General features: G+C 40.0%; 1 protein-coding gene across 4 annotated transcripts in view; it reads left to right on the forward strand.

Moving 5' to 3' along the window:
* Positions 1-439: 439 nt before the first annotated feature.
* Positions 440-23369, forward strand: part of LOC124800286 — a 127418-nt gene continuing 104488 nt past the window's right edge. For 2 of the 4 annotated variants that reach the window (XM_047262987.1, XM_047262983.1), the window contains exon 1: positions 498-559. The gene's annotated coding sequence lies outside the window, so the exon portion shown is untranslated. Of the gene's footprint in view, positions 560-1397; positions 1453-23369 lie in introns of those variants that run through there. The other 2 variants (XM_047262986.1, XM_047262984.1) reach the window with 2 other exon arrangements.

The raw sequence follows: 23369 nt of genomic DNA on the forward strand, positions 1-23369 counted from the left end.
CAAAAATGCATTTCATAAGGTTTTACTAGTTTTTTAAAAAAATATTTCTAAATGACTTCATTTTGCTGTTGTATTCATGGGACTAACTTTAGCCATCTCAGGTTACATCTGTTTATATTGTTCCACTTCTTTCCCAAGCGACCAATATTAATTACTTAATTAGTCTCACTGATGCAATTTATTAACTTAGTCCAATAACAATTTCGAGCACTTTAAGAAGTGAATTGTGGCATGGACACAAAAGGATTAACTGAAAAAATTAAGCATTAATGACAAAATATGTTCTCCAAAAGTTTAGAATACACTTAAATTTAGTAAAAAAAAAAAAAAAAATCGCGCTTGCCACAAACAATTTGTTACCGTCAATCTCTCACTGATGTTTATATCGAAAATCCGTCGAAAGTTCCATCACTTCGGAACGTATATCGACTATCGATATATTTTAATGACGTGCGGTACGAAGCTGCGAAGAAGTGCCGTGCTTAAATTGTGTGTATGCGACAGTGAAAATTTTGCTGTTGTTATAAACTATTTCATCTCATTGAATTGCTTTACAAAAGTAAGTTCCTTACGTAATTTTTCCTGTTTGTCAGATTGTAATAAAGTCTTTCCGGAGCTGTAGAACTATTGTAGTGGAACCACTTCTGCATGTTTGAAAAATTAACTATGAGATAGTCGTTTTTTCGCTAGGAGATAATATAATCTGAATAGAAGAAAATGTGTCGATGGTTTATGGCGAGATGCTTGGTTACTTGCTTGTGAACACGCAAACGTATGTTGTTAAGTCATATCGTTTTACCGAAGGATTACCAATGAATATCGTCATCCACCACCTTCTTCTTAACTAACTGCATTTCGTAATTTGCACGTTTCTTCATCGACGTCGAAAAATGTTGTTCAGGTATGCAGTCGTATTTGGAAGGTGTATCCGCAACGTTTGTTTCGGATTATTACTCCAGATCACTTAAACGTAGTACTGGGATGATTCCTGAAGCAGGTCTTACGCGATTACCTCCAGCAACCAGTCTGTTATTTTCTTGTGTTCCGATACTGTTGTGTAGGTGAAACTTAACATTTATTTTCCGTCCTTTTTATTGTTTCAGTAGAGTTCCGTAAACGTAATTGTGGTTTGACATGCTGTAATATAAATTTCCTAAAGTGTGTCGCCCATCATTTTCTTTTATGAGGATAAGATTATCCATGCAGTAGAACGGTGCCATTAATACTGCAATACGGAAGTGCGCAATTCGGCCTGTCTGCTTTAACCCGTGACGTCATCAAGATGGCGGACACCCGTATTCCCAGCGCATGCGATATGGCAACAATCAATACACTAACACCACATGCGGTACGAAGCTGTGAAGAAGTGCCGTGCCTAAATTACGTGTATGCGACAGTGAAAATTTTGCTGTAGTTATAAACTATATAATCTCATTGAATTGCTTCTCAAAAGTAAGTTCTTTACGTAATTTTTCTGTTTGCCAGATTGTAATAAAGTCTTTCCAGAGCTGTAGAACTATTGTAGAGGAACCACTTCTGGATGTTTGAAAATTAACTATGAGATAATCGTTTTTTCCGTAGGAGATAATATAATCTGAGTAGAAGAAAATGTGTCGATGGTTTATGGCGAGATGCTTAAACGTTTCGGATTACCAATGAATATCGTCATCCAACACCCTCTTCTTAGCTAACTGCATTTCCTAAATTGCACGTTTCTTCATCGACGTCGAAAAATGTTGTTCAGGTCTGCAGTCGTATTTGGAAGGTGTATCCCCAACTTTTGTTTCGGATTATTACCCCAGATCACTTAAACGTAGTACTGGGATGATTCCTGAAGCAGGTCTTACGCGATTACCTCCAGCAACCAGTCTGTTATTTTCTTGTGTTCCGATACTGTTGTAACTTAACATTTATTTTCCGTCCTTTTTATTGTTTCAGTAGAGTTCCGTAAACGTAATTGTGGTTTGACATGCTGTAATATAAATTTCCCAAAGTGTGACGCCCATCATTTTCTTTTATGAGGATAAGATTATCCATGCAGTAGAATGGTGCCATTAATACTGCAGTACAAAAGTGTGCAGTTCGGCCTGTCTGCTTTAACCTGTGACGTCATCAGGATGGCGGACACCCATATACCCAGCGTGTACGATATGGCAACAATCAATAAACTAACACCACCGAGGAACAAAGACATAAACCGCGCAAAGTAGAGGGCTTTTGGCGGGGACAAGCTTAATATAGAACAATAAGAATAGTGTCATTCAAAAACTAACAGAAAATCGAATATTTCATTTTACCTTTATAGCTCAAAGAACACACCGATACCAGGCACCTCCTCCTCCTCCTCCTCCATCCACTCCCCCCCCCCCCCCCCCCCCCCCGCAAACCCCAAAACGCGAAATAACAAATACTGAAACCCACTCCAAACAATACCGCATACACTCATCCCTAGTTTGAGTGACAGAGACATGGCTCAGATCCATAATTTCCATGCACTGCTGACACTTAATACATTCCACCAACTGGCCATATAACTGTTGAACTTTGATTGTATACGCCATATTGTTGCCAATAGCAGCAACCAACCAATTAAATTTCGTTGTTACATCATACATAGCACCAACAGAAATCATAAAATATGGTTTTCAGACTATTAACAACTCGAACTGACAGTTACAAAATCAAAAATAAATCACTTGCAAGTAACTAACAATACTAAAATAACACACTGCCAAGGCAACAAAAAACTCCCACAATATCGAGTAACACACAGTACTAAGTGCAATGCACACTGTCACCACATACAAACAATTTAGAAACATGAACATCCCACACTGGAGTGCACAAACGCTTACTCTAACACACCCTTTGCAAACACAGACCATTTAGATCACACTGTGCCTCAGTGATATGACACAACACACCACAGTTATGTCACGAGTCAAAGCAGATGGGCGGAATCGGACCCTTCCATTGGTTTAACAAATAGATTTTTTTGTGCTGTACAATCAAATGTTTTGGCAAGGGCACAGAATAAATTAACAGGAGACTATAATATTTTGTAATAAGCTCTGCCAGGACTTATGAGTATATGTATGTTTGGTTTTCACCATGCAGTGGCTGATAGGAGATACTGTAAAGGCATTCTTCACTTATGGTTACACCTATCAGCCACTGCACTGACTGTCAACTTAATTTGTGTGGACAGTATAACATTCCCATTGGTGTCACCGGCTAGTGAGAATGTCACATCTTTTGATAATACAAATGTCTGCTCTGGCAGTAAACACAAATGTTGGAGATGGTCTGTGTGGATACAACAAGCTGGACTTTACATCATTTTTTTTTCACAAGATTATAAGGCCAACCACGAATGACTGTAATGCATTCAGGCAACAAATACATGTAAATCTGATAGCAGCATTTTATTCACTTTAGCAGTCTCTGACTCTTCACTGTCCACTGACGAAGTAGAATAGGTCGTTATCTTTGTTATAGCCATTTCTGTCAACAAGTGTTACACACTGAAGCTGATAGAGACGTGGGATCATCCTTGTATTTGTGAAACAGTTTCAGCTTGGTATTGTCTTCATCATAAGGGGAAGCCAATGTATAGTGGGAATCAGCTCTGAAACAACTGTTGTGATGTCAAAATATGATTTTCAAGAAGTCACGTAAAAGTTTTACTGACCTCTTTAGCCCCTACAACCTCATCACATGGTCCTTTACCATGCACAGTAGCAAAAAAAATAACGTTCCAATATAACATCAGAATCTTCCTGTTGGTGGGACACATTCATGAAATTCTTTCTCTTTTTGTATTGGGCAGCATATCCATCCAAAATGTGATAAATATGCTTTGGGGTTCGGAAAATGGTATTTTAAGAAATTGTGCAGGTAAGAATGTACACACCTTGTATCTTGCTGGAGACAGATATTTCCACATATTACACAAGGGGTATTGCATTAGCATTTGAATCTCTGTAGTAAGCTACAAATGGTTGAATTTTAACCCAAGAATTATTCCAATAGAATCTGTGTTTCTTATCATGGATGATGGAGAAACTCTGCAAAATCTCAAAAAACAAAATATTCATTTATTTTTTCTTTAGTGAATTTAAAGAGGCATGATTGTTGCTGTGTGATAAGTGAGTGTGGTGGGAGCTGTTGTAAACTTGGGCCAAGTTATGTATTGGACTGCCCCTGAAATCTTTGTTGTGGTGACACTGAGCTGTATGTATTGGACTGCCCCTGAAATCTTTGTTGTGGTGACACTGAGCTGTAGCACTGCCGAATGTCTAGGTTAGGTTGGAAGTTGTCAATTTGTTTGTGTGTTGGCGAAGCCAATGAAAGTGAAAGCAGACAATCTGGTTGTGTTAACTATTTGACCTGTAGTGAAGCCTAATGTTTACGTTCATGCCATATTGAAAAATACAAGGGAGATCCAATGCGTAACTTTTACCCTAAACTTGATGTAAGCATTTCAGTGAAACCATGTGTTGTTGTTGTTATCATCTCTAAAACTAATTTGCCTGTAGTTAGCCATCACTTACACTGATCATCCAGAACACTATGACCACCTACGTAATATCCGGTATGTCTACCTTTTGCACAGATAACAACAGTGACATGTTGTGTCATGGAAGCAAGGCTTTGGAGGGAGTCGGCTCCACACCTGCACACATAAGTCACCTAATCCCCATAAATTCCAGGAAGTTGTGATTAGCTTTGACGCAACACTCAATCGCATCCTGGATGTGTTTTATTGGATTCAGATCTGGCAAGTTGGGGGCCAGCACATCAATTGGAACACAGTGGTGTGTTCCTCAAACCATTCCAATCACTCTCCTGGACTTGTGACATGCTGCAATATCTTGTTTATAAATGCCAGTTTCATCATGAGACATGATTGTTGTGAAGAGGTGTAAGTGATCTGCAACCAGTATACAAAACACCGTGGCCATCGTGGTGGCTTGCATGAGCTCCACTGAACCCACTGATGCCCACATGAATGTTCCCTAGAGCACAATGGAACTGCCACCAGCTTGTCTCCATCGTGCAGGACAGGTGTCAAGGAGCTGTTGCCCTGGAAGACGACAGATTCATGCTCTCCCATTGGCATGATGATGGTGTCAGGTTTCATCAGACCATGCCACAGTGCCAACGTGCAGTGCCAATGGTGATGTGTCCATTTCGGTCGAGGGGTGAACATTGGCACATGTGTGGGTCACCAGTTGCGAAGATCCATCAGTAGGAGTGTTCAGTGCACTGTGTGTTCAGACACACTTTTATTCTGCCCAGCATTAAAGTCTGGTATAAGTGACAGTACATTCCACCCCCTATCCTGTGTTACCAGTCTGCCCAACCTACAACGTCCGACATCACAATCTCACCTTGGTCAAACTCAGATAGATCGTGTGCCATTCCCATTCTACACACAGACAGCATGCTCAGGGATACTATATGAACCATGCATGCACCTGACCAGCTGTCATTCCTTTTCAGGTAACGGCACTATCACCTGGACGAGTTATATCAGTAGTAGGTCAGTCATCATAATGTTCTGGCTGATCAGTGTACCTATGTGTAATTTTGTCAATGCCATTCATACTTAACAGTTCAGATAGGTAGACAGATATGATTATTCAGTCATCCTAGAGCAGTACGAGCTGTATGGATGTCATCAATTGTTGGTACAATGTTCCTTATTAAATAAACATTCATGGATTCTTGCAATTTTGACACTTCTTATAATTAGCATTAGAATATTTATAATTATGCCATACAGCCCAGTGAAAGAAGACCAAAAAATGTTGGTTTGGTGGGTGGGGGGGGGGGGGGGGTAGAGATCGAGGAGTAGTCACAAATTTTTGCACATTACTAGGAGGGAGTGACACAAACAACATACTAAAAATCCAGTGTGGTGTGAGCATTGGGATGGGGTTGGGTTTAAACGTAATTTTTTTTATATATTATTCTCAAATGCTCAAAAATTGTAGTTCCTAGCAAAAATGTTTACTTATACAAAATCAGACTACATTCAATTTTCTACAAAATAAACCTTATTCAGTTTTTCCCTAGTTTCCACATTCAGGAGATAGAAAAATTGCAATTATTAAAAATATCATTCTGACAGTATAAAAGTAATGTATATCTTTAAATTAAGTGTGTTAGAAACAAATATGAAATGTGTGTACAACTCCTAAATGCAGTAGAGCCATATTGAAGGATAAATTGTGTTCCAGGGTGTAGCAAGGTAGGGGGGAGGGGGGATGTGGGTTGGAAGTGCGAGGGAAGGTAGGTCACCAGATTGTGTTCGTGCAGTTCCCTTCTTCATAATCCTGCTAACTGAAGGTCAAGCAGGAGATTCTCCAAAAAGTTCAAATGGCTCTGATCACTATGGGACTTAACTTCTTAGGTCATCAGTCCCCTAGAACTTAGAACTACTTAAACCTAACTAACCTAAGGACATCACACACATCCATGCCCGAGGCAGGATTTGAACCTGTGACTGTAGTGGTCGCGCGGTTCCAGACTGTAGCACCTAGAACCACTCGGCCACTCCGGCCGTCTGTGATTCTCCACTCCACCTACCACACTACATCACAAGAAGCAACTACAGCGTATTTCATGAAGTGATACAGGCTCTCCAAAGAATACTTTATGAATCACTGGCCAAGCAGTGTGCAGACATACCCAGGGAGTGTTTATTTTGCTTAAAATGTGTGGACATTACATGGAATGTAGATTTGATAACTAATAACAGTAAGACGGGTAATGCAAAATGACAGAATCTGTGTAAATCTCTGCACACAGTTCTACACTACTAGAAGGAAAAATGATTCTTAGTCATCCATAAGTGTGGTGCTGACAGTAATCTTTGAAAGTGTTGGTGGTAAAGGGATTACATTGGTAAATGTGACACTTTGCTGTTGTGCATCATTGGCAGCATATTGTGAAGCTATGTAATTATGTTGTAGTCATATGTTAGTAAGTTAGAGAATGACCAAAAAGTTACTACACTTCTCTCACCATCAGTTGTGTAACTGGTAGACTCGATAAATCTTTTCCATTCAGGAATTACTGGCACTTGTCGAAATGAGTGGAGCCACTTACCACACATCCATAGTGTATCGTCCAAGATGGGCGTGAATATGTCTGATCGAATGGGACTGATTATGTTCAAGTCTAGAACAGTAATCTGCTGTAATGCATTGCTTGACTTATGTTGAAAATTCTGACATTAGATAGACAATTTAAGCAACAGCAAATAGGTATTCCCGTAATAAACTGAAAATAATTCCACTAGATATATGCAAGCTGAGTGAAATTATTTTGTCTACTCACATAAGAGAACTGGACTGGAAATGCTGGGGCGCTATAGTTCGTCTGTAAACTGAAAAACGAGTAGTGCTCATGGTTGAGGAAGTTCTCTTTATCGGAAGAACACTGCCTCTGCTGCACAGGATAACTAAGAATCAATTTCCCCTCTAGAAATGTAGAACTGCGTGCAGAGATTTATGTAGATTCTGTCCATATGCATTACCTGCATTATTGTTGTTAGGAACTGAAATCTGCATTCCATGTGCTGTTAACATGTTTTGAGTAAAATAAACACTTGCCCAGTATGTCTGTGCACTGCATGGCCAGTGATTCACAGAACATGCTGTAGTTGCTTCTTGTGATGTAGTGGAGTAGATAGAGTGGGGAATCGCCTGCTTGACCTTCAGTGTCCAGATCTATGAAGGAGGGAAGAGCACGAACACAATGCCATGACACATCTTCCCACACAGTTTATACCTTACTATAGCTCTGCTACACTTATATGTGGTATGCACATTTGATGTTTGTTTTTAGCCTACTAATTTAAAGATAAACATTAATTTTATACCGTTAGAACAACTTTTTTAATAACTGCGATTTTTCCATTGCCTGACCGCAGGAACTACTAGTCCTACAGAAAAAAATGAATAGGCTCACTTTTTAAGTAAATTTAATGTACTTTAATTTTGTACTGGAAAACGTTTTCGCTAGAAGCCGCAGTTTTCGGGTTATTCGTGAAAAACATGAAGAAGTCACCTTCTGACTTCCCCCACCCCAACACTCACATCTCACTGAATTTTAGTATGACACTCCCTCCAAACACTGTGCAAAGATTTGTGACTGCACAATTTTTCCTCCAATTTTTCTTCATTGAGTGGACTAATGTTGCTTAATACATGGGGTATTCATGAATATTAAGTAGCTGTCTATAATTATTTTAAATATTCACATACAGTGTAATAGATTTTACATAATAAATAAATTTTTAGCCTTTGGTTGAAGATATAAAGTTCATTTACATCTTTAATTTCTTGTGGTAGCCTGTTGCACAGTTTTAGGCTGTTATGTAGTGTATTATTGTGTTTTTTATGACTTGCTTTTCCTGTTTAGGTATAAGTAGCGACTGGATTTAGTTTCATGGTCATGTTTTGAGCTGTTTGTAATACAAGGGTGAGTATACTCTTTGTGTACATTGCAGTGTGGAAAAAATATTCACCTGGGACAATCAGAATTGCTAGCTTTTAGAATGAATTGGTACAATGGGTCCTATTGCTACCATTTGTAACTATTCATACAGCCCTTTTCCATACCTTGAAGACAGTCTGAAAGTTCACACTGAGGACTGAATGTATGTATCCAAAATATGTCAATATGGTGCAAGAATTCGCAAAGCATAACATACTGTGGATAGTCTCTTTGCCAAAGCTTTTATGTGCTCTGTCCAGTACGGCTGACAATCTACATTAAACCCCAAGAATTTGGTATCTGTTACTCATTCTAATACATCATCATTAATTTTTAATCTAGCATCAGTGCGTTTTCTGTTTAGTTGGAAGTAAAGCTATTAGTTTTCTTTAATTCTAAAGTTACTTTGTTTTACAGTGACCCATTGTTTGAGGACTGCATTAGCCTTTTCTTTCACCTGTGTTGGAGTTTTAGCTCTGATCACTATGTTACTGTCATCAGCAAACAGTTTCTCCATATCTGACACTCTGAGAAATAATTGATATAAATAAGAAAAAGGTTTGGGCCCAATACGCTCCCTGTGGGACACCTATATTAATATATTTTTTAATCTGGTTGCTGTTTTACTAGAAATCCCTGGAAATCCTTTGAAGTACATTAGATCTCAATTCATTGCACCCAGTTTTCTATGTATGACTAACATCACTTCTTAGCCACACCTCTTATTCCTACCGTTTTTCCAGCTTTTAGGTTTGGTCTCACCTTTTATGCCTTTTACTGTGTGTGTTTAATGTTCATTATTTTATAATTTGACTCTCCTGACTGGATCCATCCACTTTTAGTGGACCCTCTTTCTTCTGTGACTAACTTTGGAATCGTGGGACTGATGACCTCACTGTTTGGTCCCATAATCCCTCTCAATCAATCAATCAGTCAATCAATCTTATTCCTAGAAACTCTAATTTATGCAATAATATTCTGTACTCAGCTGCGATGAATGGCTTTGATAAGTCCAAGAAAATTCCATTCACATGACCACCTTTGTCTAGTGCCTCAAGAATGAGTTTTGTAAACTGTCCAAAAGCAGATTCTGTAATTCTTCTGTGCCTGAAATCTTGTTCTTTATTGCAAAGAAGTTTAAATTTGTTTAGGTACTTCATTAATCTGTTTTTCATTAGTTTTTCAATAATTTTGAAAATGGTGATTAGTAAAGAGATTGGTCTGTAGTTGTCTACATTTTCCACATAACCACTATTAAATATGGGTATTACTTTTGCTTGGTTTAGGTACTTGGAAAAACAGCCGGATGAGAATGCTCCATTGATTATTTTTGTCAGTGGAGTTTTTATGGTATTTATACATTCATTAAAGACAAAGGCTGGGATTTCATCTGGACCAGTTGATTTTTTATTTTTCAGTTGGTATATAATATGTGCCACCTCTCTGTTGCTGGATAGGGTACCACTGAGTTTGGTGATTGATCCTGGGTGAGTAAGACATATGCATCTGGATTTTTTTTTTAATTTATTGACAGTTTTGTTGAAGCAAACAATCACAAAGTTTGCTGTTTATTTTTTGTGGCTTCTTTGACTATCTCTGTTTTTAATAAAGGTAATCAGTCAATCTTGTCACACTTGGACAATAAGGGCGTGCATGTAAGCATTGTGATGGAAAAACAGGACTACATATAACAAATGTTGAAATGAAAGTGTCTAGGGCTGTTCACAGCAAGAAATGTTCACCAATTGGTCAAACCAATAATGATGCTGTTGTCAACCTTTGAGTGTGCAGAGTCAAATGTGACAAGATTTTGAATGTTTGATTGTGCTACTTGAGAGTCAGTTCCAGTGTGTGGTCAAATTGAAACTAACAAGTGGCCCCATGGTTGAGGCTGATTGCAAGAAGTTTTATACAAATATTGGGTTTTATGACATTTGTTTGACTAAGATGTGAAATAAAACTCAAGACAAATAGTTATGAAACAATATTTTCTATAATAATTAATAATGGAAATTATAATTAACAGAAATGCCCTGCCCTGAGTGACTATAGTGTAAAATTAGTGTATAGTGAACTACAGTCTGAAGGACGGTAAAACTGGATACATAGCTGCTTACTGTATTTTTTTACTGTTAGTGATGAAGGTGAAATCATTTTTTTGGATATTATGTCTTTGGTGTGTCACTTTGATATTGACTGTGTTTATAGTAACTTACTAAAGCAACAATTCTTTCCAAAAACATTGAAGGTAGGGTGATTAAGATATTCAGGGTCACTCAGTGAAAATTCTTATAAAGAAGCCATGTTGCATCTCAGTGTGAAACTAGCAAACTCAGTCCTCAGCAGTCAACAAACTCAAAATGAAAAAGTTCTGGCATCAGAAATTTCACTTGACCTATATAGCTCAAACGAAATCCACAATACCAAAAACCCACAACTCATACTGATACTTGTTATCTAAACCTAACATGACCAAAATATCTGCGAAACAATCAATAACATTATGCAGAGGATACATCACTACTCATCATACAGAGAAGATGTTGAGTCGCAGACAGGTGCAGTGAAGAGACTGCTGTACATTCAAGCTTTCAGCTAAAAGGCTTTTTTCTGAACTAGAAAACATGCACACATCCACACAAACAAAACACACACACATGACCACTGTCTCTGGATGCTGTGACCAGACCACAGACAGCAACTGTGCCTGATGGGAGCAGCAATCCGACATGGGCGATGGGGCTAAGGAGTAGGTATGAGGCAGGAAGGGGGAGGAATAGCAGAGTAGGGGTGGAGGAAGGTGTAATGCTGCCTATGGGAGCATACAGGGACTTAGTGGGAGCGGGTTAGGACTGCTAGGTGAAGTCGAGGTATTTTTTGGGTTGGGAGGGAGGGGGAGGGGGGAGGAGTTTGTGGAGACAGAAAAGGAGAGAATTAGAGAAGGGGAAAAAGAATGGGGTGCGACCATAGGTGACAAGGTTGTATGGAAGGGACTTCTTGGTATGGAATGGGTGGCAGCTGTCACAGTTGAGGTATTGCTGGTGGTTTTTAGGTCAGGTATGTCTGGAGGTACTGATGTAGCTATCCTTGAGGTGGTCAGTGTTGAAGAAGATGGCTTGTTGGCTTGAGGAGGACCAGTTATGCAAATGGGTTAAAAAGGATTGAGGTTCCGGAGAAACATGGGGTAGGGTGTCCTCATCCTCAGTCCAGATCAGGCGCGGCTCATAATTAAAGGCTCTGAGGCGGAGCCGCCCCAAAATATATGCTAAAGTAAATTTTGCAAGAACGTATTACATAATTTAAATTATCAGGACGAATTTCACATATTTCCCATTCCGATTAAAATAACGGCGGTCAACGTTTTTGGAACTGTTTGTATCGATAGACGTTTTCCGAACGGTTAGTAGTGTTTAGGCTGCGCCTTGGAACGTCTGTAAGCTGCATGTAGTAGCGGTTTGGGGGCGTGGCTTCTACGTAGTACTGCTCTTTATGGGCGACCCGAAGGCTCTGAGCTTGCAGCCTAAGGGTGTCATACCAACCACCACACATTTTTCAGGTTTCACTATCTATGTAATAAAGGAATGTAGAGTGGCTGAAATTTCGCTATCCAATCTCTGTATCTGCACATCTCTACTACGCTTCGATGCGTCATTAATCGACGTTTAGTATTATTGTTTTGATAATGTTTTACATAGTTGTTTTGTTTCAGCCATTGGCTATTTTATCTACATTTAGAATAAGTTTGCAAATATCCCGCCAGAGTGCACTACACAACAGTAACATACCAGTACTGCCATCTAGCGAGAGTTTCCTAAGTGGTTAGAGGACAAAGCGCGCGAAATTTGTCCCGTTACTTTACTTTCCTTGCTTGCTGATGCTGACTGCTTTTGTTGATACCATGTAATATTAGCAAGTTTCTTTTTCGGAGTATATTTTGCAAGATTTTAGTGAGTTTTACTTGCTGGTGAATATCTGCGACATACCGCGAGTGTGAAACAAGCGCAATATGAATTCAGTGTGCAATTTAATAGGTAAAAACTTGGAACACGGCCATAGAATGAAAGTGAAAGAACTTTGTGCATCCAGACCCGCATTAAAGATCTCTCCAAAACGCGTCTTTCCATATGATTTGCTGCAAAGTGTCAGAAAATGTAATGATGACGTATAAAAACACTTACCAAAGATTTTAACTTGAAGTTAGCTTCTAATGATATTTAGTACCTGATTATAGAAGATACAGTACGTAAAATTATGGGTAGAGAGTGATCTGCCCACCCCGTCCACCTGAATTCTTAGTTGTTTATGTCAGACTAATCTGTAGCATAACCCGAGGTCTGTGTTGGCTCCGATCGATAAATGTCGCAGCCTTCCCCAGTATAGAAACCACGAGCCGCGCCTGGTCCAGATCATGATGTCTTCAGCGAATCTGGAGTAGGTGAGGGGTTTGGGATTCTCTGTCTTTAGAAAGGATTCTTGTAGATCGAGTTTTCCCAAACTTTTCCTCTGACAAAACACTTTGAGAATCCTGGTACTTTGATGGAACACTTGGTTTATTTTGAAGGTTAATAAAATTTAAAAAAATGAGAAAAACTTTTTTACTCAGTGATCACTTCAATTTTAAATACGAACTGACAACCTAGAAATTATTTTTTTAAAAAAATAATTAGAACCCTCAAAACGTTAAAAAAGTTGCCACATTGTTCAAAGCTTTTCATGGAGCACTAACTCAGTTCTTGCAGAACAGCAGCATTCCATGGAACATAATTTGGGAAACCCTGCTCTAGATGGCCCCTGAGTAGGTTGGTATAGGATAGTACCATGTCGGTACTCATTGATGTGCGACAGGTTTGTTCGTAAGTGGTACCTCCAAAGGAGGCGGTTAAGGTAGTGTTCAAATAACAGCTGCATCATTGTCATTGGAGATGTTAGTGTAGAGGGAGGTGGTATCAACAGTGATGAGGAGGGGTCCTTATGGTAAAGGAACAGGTACTGTGGAGAGTCAGTGGAGGAAATGGTTGATTTGTTACGTATAGGAGTATAGGTTACGGGTAATAGGCTGAAGATTTTGGTCCATAAGAACAGAGAGGGCATGCAGCTTTACTGTATGGTTAAATGATGATGGCGTCCTCTTGGGTAAAATATTCCGGAGGTAAAATAGTCCCCCAATCGGATCTCCGGGCTGGGACTACTCAAGAGGACGTCGTTATCAGGAGAAAGAAAACTAATCGGGCAGGTAGGTTAGAAAATTTAAAAAGGGAAATGGATAGGTTAAAGTTAGATATAGTGGGAATTAGTGAAGTCCGGTGGCAGGAAACAAGACTTCTGGTCAGGTGAATACAGGGTTATAAATACAAAATCAAATAAGGGTAATGCAGGAGTAGGTTTAATAATGAATAAAAAAAATAGGAGTGCGGGTAAGCTACTACAGACAGCATAGTGAACGCATTATTGTGGCCAAGATAGACACGAAGCCCACGCCTACTACAGTAGTACAAGTTTATATGCCAACTAGCTCTGCAGATGACGAAGAAATTGAAGAAATGTATGATGAGATAAAAGAAATTATTCAGGTAGTGAAGGGAGACGAAAATTTAATAGTCATGGGTGACTGGAACTCGACAGTAGGAAAAGGGAGAGAAGGAAACATAGTAGGTGAATATGGATTGGGGCTAAGAAATGAAAGAGGAAGCCGTCTGTTAGAATTTTGCACAGAGCATAACTTAATCATAGCTAACACTTGGTTCAAGAATCATAAAAGAAGGTTGTATACATGGAAGAATCCTGGAGATACTAAAAGGTATCAGATAGATTATATAATGGTAAGACAGAGATTTAGGAACCAGGTTTTAAATTGTAGGACATTTCCAGGGGCAGATGTGGGCTCTGACCACAATCTATTGGTTATGAACTGTAGATTAAAACTGAGGAAACTGCAAAAAGGTGGGAATTTAAGGAGATGGGACCTGGATAAACTGAAAGAACCAGAGGTTGTACAGAGTTTCAGGGAGAGCATAAGGGAACAATTGACGGGAATGGGGGAAAGAAATACAGTAGAAGACGAATGGGTAGCTCTGAGGGTTGAAGTAGTGAAGGCAGCAGAGGATCAAGTAGGTAAAAAGATGAGGGCTAGTAGAAATCCTTGGGTAACAGAAGAAATATTGAATTTAATTGATGAAAGGAGAAAATATAAAAATGCAGTAAATGAAGCAGGCAAAAAGAAATACAAACGTCTCAAAAATGAGATTGACAGGAAGTGCAAAATGGCTAAGCAGGCATGGCTAGAGGACAAATGTAAGGATGTGGAGGCTTATCTCACTAGGGGTAAGATAGATACATCCTACAGGAAAATTAAAGAGACCTTTGGAGAAAAGAGAGCCACTTGTATGAATATCAAGAGCTCAGATGGAAACCCAGTTCTAAGCAAAGAGTGGAAAGCAGAAAGATGGAAGGAGTATATAGAGGGTCTATACGAAGGCGATGTACTTGAGGACAATATTATGGAAATGGAAGAGGATGTAGATGAAGATGAAATGGGAGATACGATACTGCGTGAAGAGTTTCACAGAGCACTGAAAGACCTGAGCCGAAACAAGGCCCCGGGAGTAGACAACATTCCATTAGAACTACTGTCGGCCTTGGGAGAGCCAGTCATGACAAAACTCTACCATCTGGTGAGCAAGATGTACGAGACAGGCGAAATACCCTCAGACTTCAAGAAGAATATAATAATTCCAATCCCAAAGGAAGCAGGTGTTGACAGATGTGAAAATTACCGAACTATCAGTTTAATAAGTCACAGCTGCAAAATGCTAACACGAATTATTTAAAGACGAATGGAAAAACTGGTAGAAGCCGACCTCGGGGAAGATCAGTTTGGATTCCTTAGAAATATTGGAACACGTGAGGCAATACTGACCTTACGACTTATCTTAGAAGAAAGATTAAGGAAAGGCAAACCAACGTTTCTAGCATTTGTAGACTTAGAGAAAGCTTTTGACAATGTTGACTGGAATACTCTCTTTCATATTCTAAAGGTGGCAGGGGTAAAATACAGGGAGCGAAAGGCTATTTACAATTTGTACAGAAACCAGATGGCAGTTATAAGAGTCGTGGGACATGAAAGGGAAGCAGTGGTTGGGAAGGGAGTGAGACAGGGTTGTAGCCTCTCCCCTATGTTATTCAATCTGTATATTGAGCAAGCAGTAAAGGAAACAAAAGAAAAGTTCGGAGTAGGTATTAAAATCCATGGAGAAGAAATAAAAACTTTGAGGTTCACCGATGACATTGTAATTCTGTCAGAGACAGCAAAGGACTTGGAAGAGCAGTTGAACAGAATGGACAGTGTCTTGAAAGGAGGATATAAGATGAACATCAACAAAAGCAAAACAAGGATAATGGAATGTAGTTGAATTAAGTCATTAGGAAATGAGACACTTAAAGTAGTAAAGGAGGTTTGCTATTTGGGGAGCAAAATAACTGATGATGGTCGAAGTAGAGAGGATATAAAATGTAGACTGGCAATGACAAGGAAAGCGTTTCTGAAGAAGAGAAATTTGTTTACATCGAGTTTAGATTTAAGTGTCAGGAAGTCATTTCTGAAAGTATTTGTATGGAGTGTAGCCATGTATGGAAGTGAAACATGGACGATAAATAGTTTGGACAAGAAGAGAATAGAAACTTTTGAAATGTGGTGCTACAGAAGAATGCTGAAGATTAGATGGGTAGATCACATAACTGATGAGGAAGTATTGAATAGGATTGGGGAGAAGAGAAGTTTGTGGCACAACTTGACTAGAAGAAGGGATCGGTTGGTAGGACATGTTTTGAGGCATCAAGGGATCACAAATTTAGCATTGGAGGGCAGTGTGGAGGGTAAAAATCGTAGAGGGAGACCAAGAGATGAATACACTAAGCAGATTCAGAAGGATGTAGGTTGCAGTAGGTACTGGGAGATGAAGGAGCTTGCACAGGATAGGGTCGCATGGAGAGCTGCATCAAACCAGTCTCAGGACAGAAGACGACAACAACAACAACAACAACAACAAGAGCAGAGATTCTCTCAGTGGGAGCACAGTAACTGGCCACAATAGGGCATCTTGAGTGGTTGGGTTTACGGACTTAAGGCAGCATGGAGAAGGTGGGGGGTGGGGGTGATAGGGGTGAAGAGAGGTTCTGTAACGAGCCTAAGGATTTGGGACTGGAGATCCCGTTGGGTTTCTGGAATGGAGTCACCGTGGCAGGGTTAGTAGGCGGACAGATTTGGCAACTGGTATAGTCCCTCTGCAGTTCAATCACAGTGCTTGTAAAAATTTGTAAAATAGGTAAAAAACAGAAAATGTATTTTTGTGCAGTTTTGTCTTCCATTATGGATCCTAGATACCCTATCCTTAGCCAGAACCCAGCCCCACATATCATTCCTAATATATTTTTGCGCCTTTTTGTCTTCCACAATGCATCCTAGTTAACCTATCTGTAGCCAGAACCCAGCCCCACATATTGTTCGCGCATTGGAACCTACCTCATGTATTCCCACACAGACTGCCTAACCATCAGATTACAACCCCTCCTTTCACAGTGACATCTATCTGTTCATATTCCATCAGTCCATGGCCCTCACCAACTCAGTCTTGCAAAACGATGTAAATCCACCCCAAACCTCCTTGCAACACCTATCCACCATCCGTGTTATTCTCCTGCTGTGCAGTCCCAAAAGAAGAGGAGGTCTTTAACAAGTCCAGCATGATTGAATTTGGGAGTGGGGCAAAGGTAAGGCTTTTGGAAAGGACTGATACTTCTGTGGGACTCAGGCATTTGGAGGCTCTTGCAGAGGTGTCGGATAGTGGTAATCCAAGGTGGCAGTTGAAACTCTTGCCCTCGAGGAAGTAGAGCAGCATGCACAGTGCGGCCTCAAAGAACTCTCCAACCTGTAAACCACCTACTGCCACCTTGGATTACCACTATCTGCCACCTCTGCAAGAGCCTCCAAATCTCCCTCACACCACCTCATAGCCAACAAACCCTGCCTTGCAGACCTGCTACATTTACGTCACCCGTAGAAACTTCTTCCCACCACCATACAGCACTGAGAACATAAACAGACATGAAACAGTTGTGAGCCTTTCTCCAAATGCCTTAGTCCCACAGAAGTATCAGTCTTTTCCAAAAGCCTCACCTTTGCCCCACTCCCAAATTAAATCATACTGGACTTGTTAAAGACCTCCTCTCCTTTTCACAGTCCGTACAGTGAAAAAACATTTTTGCTATCAACCCTACCAATAAGACCCAACACGAAACCAATATTGGACCCTACCTGACTCAGTTCATTCTTCCATTCAACTGTGATCCACCCCCACTGACCTCAAACCATCCCTGTTAGCATTTCAGAATTTCTTAACCTTGGACCCTGCCTCACCATCATTTCCTAGATCCTACAACATGGAAACCAACTTAACATCTACAGTAGGAACCAAAATCCACCACCTAACAATTGATCCTGACCTGCCAACAAAGGCTCCACCACTGTGGTTTGAATTGCAGATATTATGAGGTGGAGGGACTCGACCAGCTGTCTGATTCATCCACCTTTAAAGCCTGCTACAGTGACCCAATTCCATAAATCCAACAGGATATCCATTCGCTCCTCAAATCCTTGGGCTGCTCCCAAAACATCTCCCCTGAGTCTCTCTGCCTCACCCCTATCACTCCCCACACTCTTGTCTTCTACATGCTGTTTATAGTCCATAAATGCAACCACCTAGGATTCCCGATTGTGGCTGGTTATTGTGCCCCCATGGAGAGAATCTCTTCTCTCATAGACCAAAACCTTCAGTCTATTACCCATAACGTCCTCTCCTACCATTTCCTCCACCAGTTCTTCACAGTTGCTGTCCTATACCACATGGTGCTCAGCTCATCACAGTTGACGCCACCTCCATCTACACTAAGATCACCAAAGCCCATGGCCTTGCTGCTATTGTACACTAGGGTCATTCCACACCAAGTGGTCTAAAACTGAAAAAAGTTCCCACCATCATGGTCTCCAATTTTCGTCAAATTTTAACTGTAGCTTTAGTCAAGTGTTGAAGTAAGTTTCCCAAGATTTCAGGCCTCTAGCTGCAATAGCTGCTGATCTAGACCCCCTTGTCTGAAGTGTACTTAGTCCGTGTGCATGCAACATAAAAAAAATGTCATATTTGGAGTCTAATAAAATCGAAACTAATTCATAAGAATGGTTAGTAAGATGCGACCCTGTACAGTTTTTTTTGCTGATTCCAACGAAATTATGTATAACATTACTCATGCAAACCCCGGTCAAATAACTCGACTCAAAGTATACTTCAAAATTTGTCGTGACACAACGCGACAAATTTTGACCAATATTAAGACTGCAATGATTTCCTTGCAGTTGAAGATATGGACTTGAACTTTTGGCCAAGCTTCATGCTTGTGCTAGACATAATGCAGCCGGATTTGCAATGATCCAGGCCATATGGTCGCCCTGCAGTATCTCTTCAAATTAGGCAGTGTCAGCACAAACGGTAAAATTTACCAAAGTTTCAAGCCAATTACTAAAAAATAGTTGGCCTGAATCTGCTTGTGAATAGTATCACCTAAAAGAGAAACTCTTGCTCTACAAGACTGACATTTGTTTTTTTTGCAACGCGACCATTAAGTACTCATTAACTCACATCAAAGTTGTTATATTTTGTATGCGCGATGCACTAATTTTTCTTCATTTCTAGGAATTTGAATCTTAATAGTCGCTTAGAATTACTGATATAATTGGATATTTCATTCGTGTTTTATTCAGTGATTGGCCAGTGAGAGATGTCAGAAGTTAATGAAGAAGAAGAATCGTTGGCCCCCTGTTCAATTGGAAAAGATGCTGCTGCATCGAAGTGCCATGTTATCTTCTATGCTAAGAAGACTGGATTCAAAGCGTTTAGTGATTTCACAGAATGTGACCAGAAATAGCTTGTTTCGCGTTCAGAAGCCAAACTTGACGAAAATTCCATCATTTGCTTCCACCATGAAGCCCTCTTCCTACATGAATATCAAGCGATGCAAAAGAAATGTTGCAATCCATTCAAGAAGAGGAATCACAATGTAAAAGCTGGACTTAGACTGCTTGATAATGAAACAGCTGCCAAACTTTGCCTGTTAAAGAAAAAAGAAGTGATTGATATAAAACCTGGTCAGAAGCTTTGCCCTCGCTGCATGTCGGCACTGAACCAAAAGCTAGAAGATTCATCATCACTATCAACCCAATCTGAACAAGATTTCACAACGGATGAAACTGAACCAGCCATCAACAAAAGTTTATCATTTATTGGTGCTTCACCATTGAAAAGAAGACAACTAAGTAAAAGAGATAAGCAAAGCTATGCAAAAAGAAAGATCTTGGATGCACAAAGTTTAATTGGGAATCAAATTGCTGCTGCTGTAGGAATCAATTACGATGAACAGCCAAGTTCAAGTAAAAGTCGCCCATGCAATAATTGTGCAGATCTTGATAATCTTATAGAAGAGTTGAAAGAAAAATGTAAAGTGTCAAATCGTAGGACAAAAGTTCAAATATTGACCTTGGTTCCAAGAAGCTGGACAATTAAAGATACGACAACAGCATTTAATGTATCAGAAAGAATGGTAAAGCAAGCGAGAAAACTGAAGAATGAGCAAGGTGTTCTAGCTTTTCCAGCAAATCGGCAAGGAAGGAAGCTTTCAGATGAAGTTGTTCAGAAAGTACATGACTTTTTTCAAGATGACGAATTCAGCAGACTTTGTCCAGGGAAGAAAGACTGTGTGCCTGTGAGAATTTCAGGAACAAAGGTGTACAAGCAAAAGCGGTTGTTGCTTTGCAATTTGAAGGAAATGTACGTGTCTTATCAGAAGCAAAATGGACCAGAAATTGGCTTCTCAAAGTTTTGCGAGCTTAGACCAAAATGGTGTGTTACAGTTGGCTCTGCTGGAATGCACTCAGTTTGTGTCTGTACAATACACCAAAATGTCAAGCTTATGCTCACTGGTGCATCAATCAATGAAGACTACAAGGAAATTCTTAGCAAAGCTGTTTGCAGCTTGGAAAACAAGGATTGTATGCTTCATCGTTGTGAAAACTGCCCTGGTCCAGAAGGTGTAGAAGCAGTTATTGCAACATATTTTGAAGATAATGACCCTGAAGAACTGATTGAGTACAAACAATGGATTCATACCGACAGGGATACTTTAGAAACAAAGCAGCTTTCAACAGAAGAGTATGTTGAAGATATTGCAGCAAAAATTTGGAACCTGTCTTGTCATCACTACATTGCCAAGCATCAAAGCCAGCACCTGAAAGCTCTCAAAACTGATTTGAAAGAAGGCGAATTCATAATACTAATGGATTTTGCTGAAAACTATTCATTTATTGTTCAAGATGCAGTGCAAGGCTTTCACTGGGAAAACAGTCAAGCAACAGTTCATCCATTTGTAGTCTACTACTGTGAAAACGAAGAGGTGCAATGTGTGAATCTTTGTGTTATTAGTGACTGCCTTCGACACGATACGATTACTGTCCATGTTTACATTGGAAAAGTAATCAATTACCTGAAGATGCAATTTTCCAAAATAAGCCACATCCACTACTTCAGTGATGGTTCAGCTGCACAATATAAGAATTTCAAGAATTTTCTCAACTTATGCTATCACAAAGAAGATTTTGAAATAACAGCAGAATGGAATTTCTTTGGAACAAGCCATGGAAAGTCGCCTTGTGATGGCATTGGAGGCACAACAAAACGGTTGGCAGCAAGAGCAAGTTTGCAACGTCCATATGAAAACCAGATTCTAACACCCAAAGATCTTTTCAACTTCTGCAATGATAATATCAATGGAATCAAATTCTTTTTCATCAGCAAAGAGGAAGTTGAAGAAGAAAAAGCTTCTCAAGAAGAAAGATTCCTGCAAGGGCACACTCTAGCTGGCACAAGAGAAAACCACCATTTTTTGCCCATTGATATGACGACAATTAAGGTCAGTAGAGTTTCTAATGATGCGACATCTTTTTTGGCCAAAATTAGTGCTGCTGAAGTAGTAGTTCAAGTCATGGATCTTCAGCCTGGGCAGTATGTTGCTTGCATTTATGAAAAGAAATGGTGGATTGGAAACATCGTTGAAATCTCAGTCGAACAGAAAGATGCTTTCATAAGCTTTATGCATCCTCATGGTCCTGCAAGTTCATTTTATTGGCCCTTAAGACGTGATACTTGCTGGATTCCAGAACAACTTATCATTGGTGTTATTCCAGCTCCATCAGTGACATCATCTGGTCGGCAATACAGTTTTCCTGAAAGCATTCTCTTGCAAATCAACGATGCTTCCAGAATGATGAAGTAACTGAGGAAGACAGGCTTGGGAACCTGCATAAAGAAACCCACAATCAGGCTTGGGATCCTGTGGTAAAGACACCCTGTAATCAGGCTTGGGAACCTGCAGTAAAGATACCCACCCGTGGCTGTTACTGCATGGCTATCGGGCGTGGCCCCTATGGCGATGGGGATGCTGGTTTTATTGTGATAACCAGTAATGGCTCAGCCATCATGGACCAACGCAGGGCACTGCGCACACAAAATATAAGATACTTTGACCTGAGTAAATAAGCACTTAATGGAAGCGTTGCAAAAGAAAAATATATCCATCTCGTAGAGCAAGAGTTTCTCTTTCAGATGATACTATTCACAATTAAATCCAGGCTGACTATTTTGTAGTAATGGGCTTTGAACTTTGGTAAATAAAGCCATTTGCGCTGACACTGCCAAATTTGAAGAGATTTTGCAAGGCGACTATAAAGCCTGGGTAGTTGGAAATCCAGCTGTATTATGTCCAGCACAAAGATAAGACTTGGTAAAAAGTTCAAGTCCATATCTTTATCTGCAAGGAAATTATTGCAGTCTGAATATTGGTCAAAATTTGTCGCATTAAGTCACGACAGAATTAGGGGTACACTTTGAGTCGACTTGTTTGACCGGATTTTGCATCAGTAATCTTATAATTAATTTCGTTTGAATCAGCACAAAAAACTGTACAGGGTCTCATCTTACTAACCATTCTTATGAATTGGTTTCAATTTTATGAGACCCCAAAAATGGCATTTTGTCTGATGTCGCGCGCATGCGAACTTACTACCCTTCAGACAAGGGGGTGTAGATCAGCAAGTATTGCAGCTAGAGGCTTGAAATCTTGAGAAACTTAATTTAGCACTTGACTAGTGCTACAGATAAAATTTGAAGAAAATTGGAGACATGATGGTGGGAAGGTTTAGACCACTTGGCATGGAATGACCCACTACCTTTCTCGACACCATGACCAACTACATCCTTACCCTCACTTGCTTCGCATTTGAAGACGTTACCTACAAACAAATCGGTACAGAAATTGTCACCTGCATGGCACTATCCTAGCCAACCAATTATGGGGCATCTAGAGGAGTGCTTCCTAACCACCCACAATCACAGATCCCTTATTTGGTTCATATTCATTGGTGACACCTTCGTGATCTCCAGAACATCGACTCAACACCTTCTCCCCCATTCACTTCACCTGGTTCTCCTCAACCCAACAAACCACCTTCCTTGATGTTGACCTCCACCACAATGATGGCTATATCAGTGCCTGTCCGTTTCAAATCTACCAACCACCAGCAATACCTCCACTTTGACAGCTGCTACCCATTCCATGCTGAAAAGTACCTTCCACACTGCCACCTGTGGTCATCACATCTGTAGTGGCGAGCAGTCCCTCTCCCGATAAACTGAGGATTTCTCTGAGACCTTCACAGACCAGAATTACCCTTCCAACCATGTACAGAAATAGATCTCCCTTGC

This window comes from Schistocerca piceifrons, chromosome 1 (assembly GCF_021461385.2).
Source record: "Schistocerca piceifrons isolate TAMUIC-IGC-003096 chromosome 1, iqSchPice1.1, whole genome shotgun sequence".
Lineage (NCBI taxonomy): Eukaryota > Metazoa > Arthropoda > Insecta > Orthoptera > Acrididae > Schistocerca > Schistocerca piceifrons.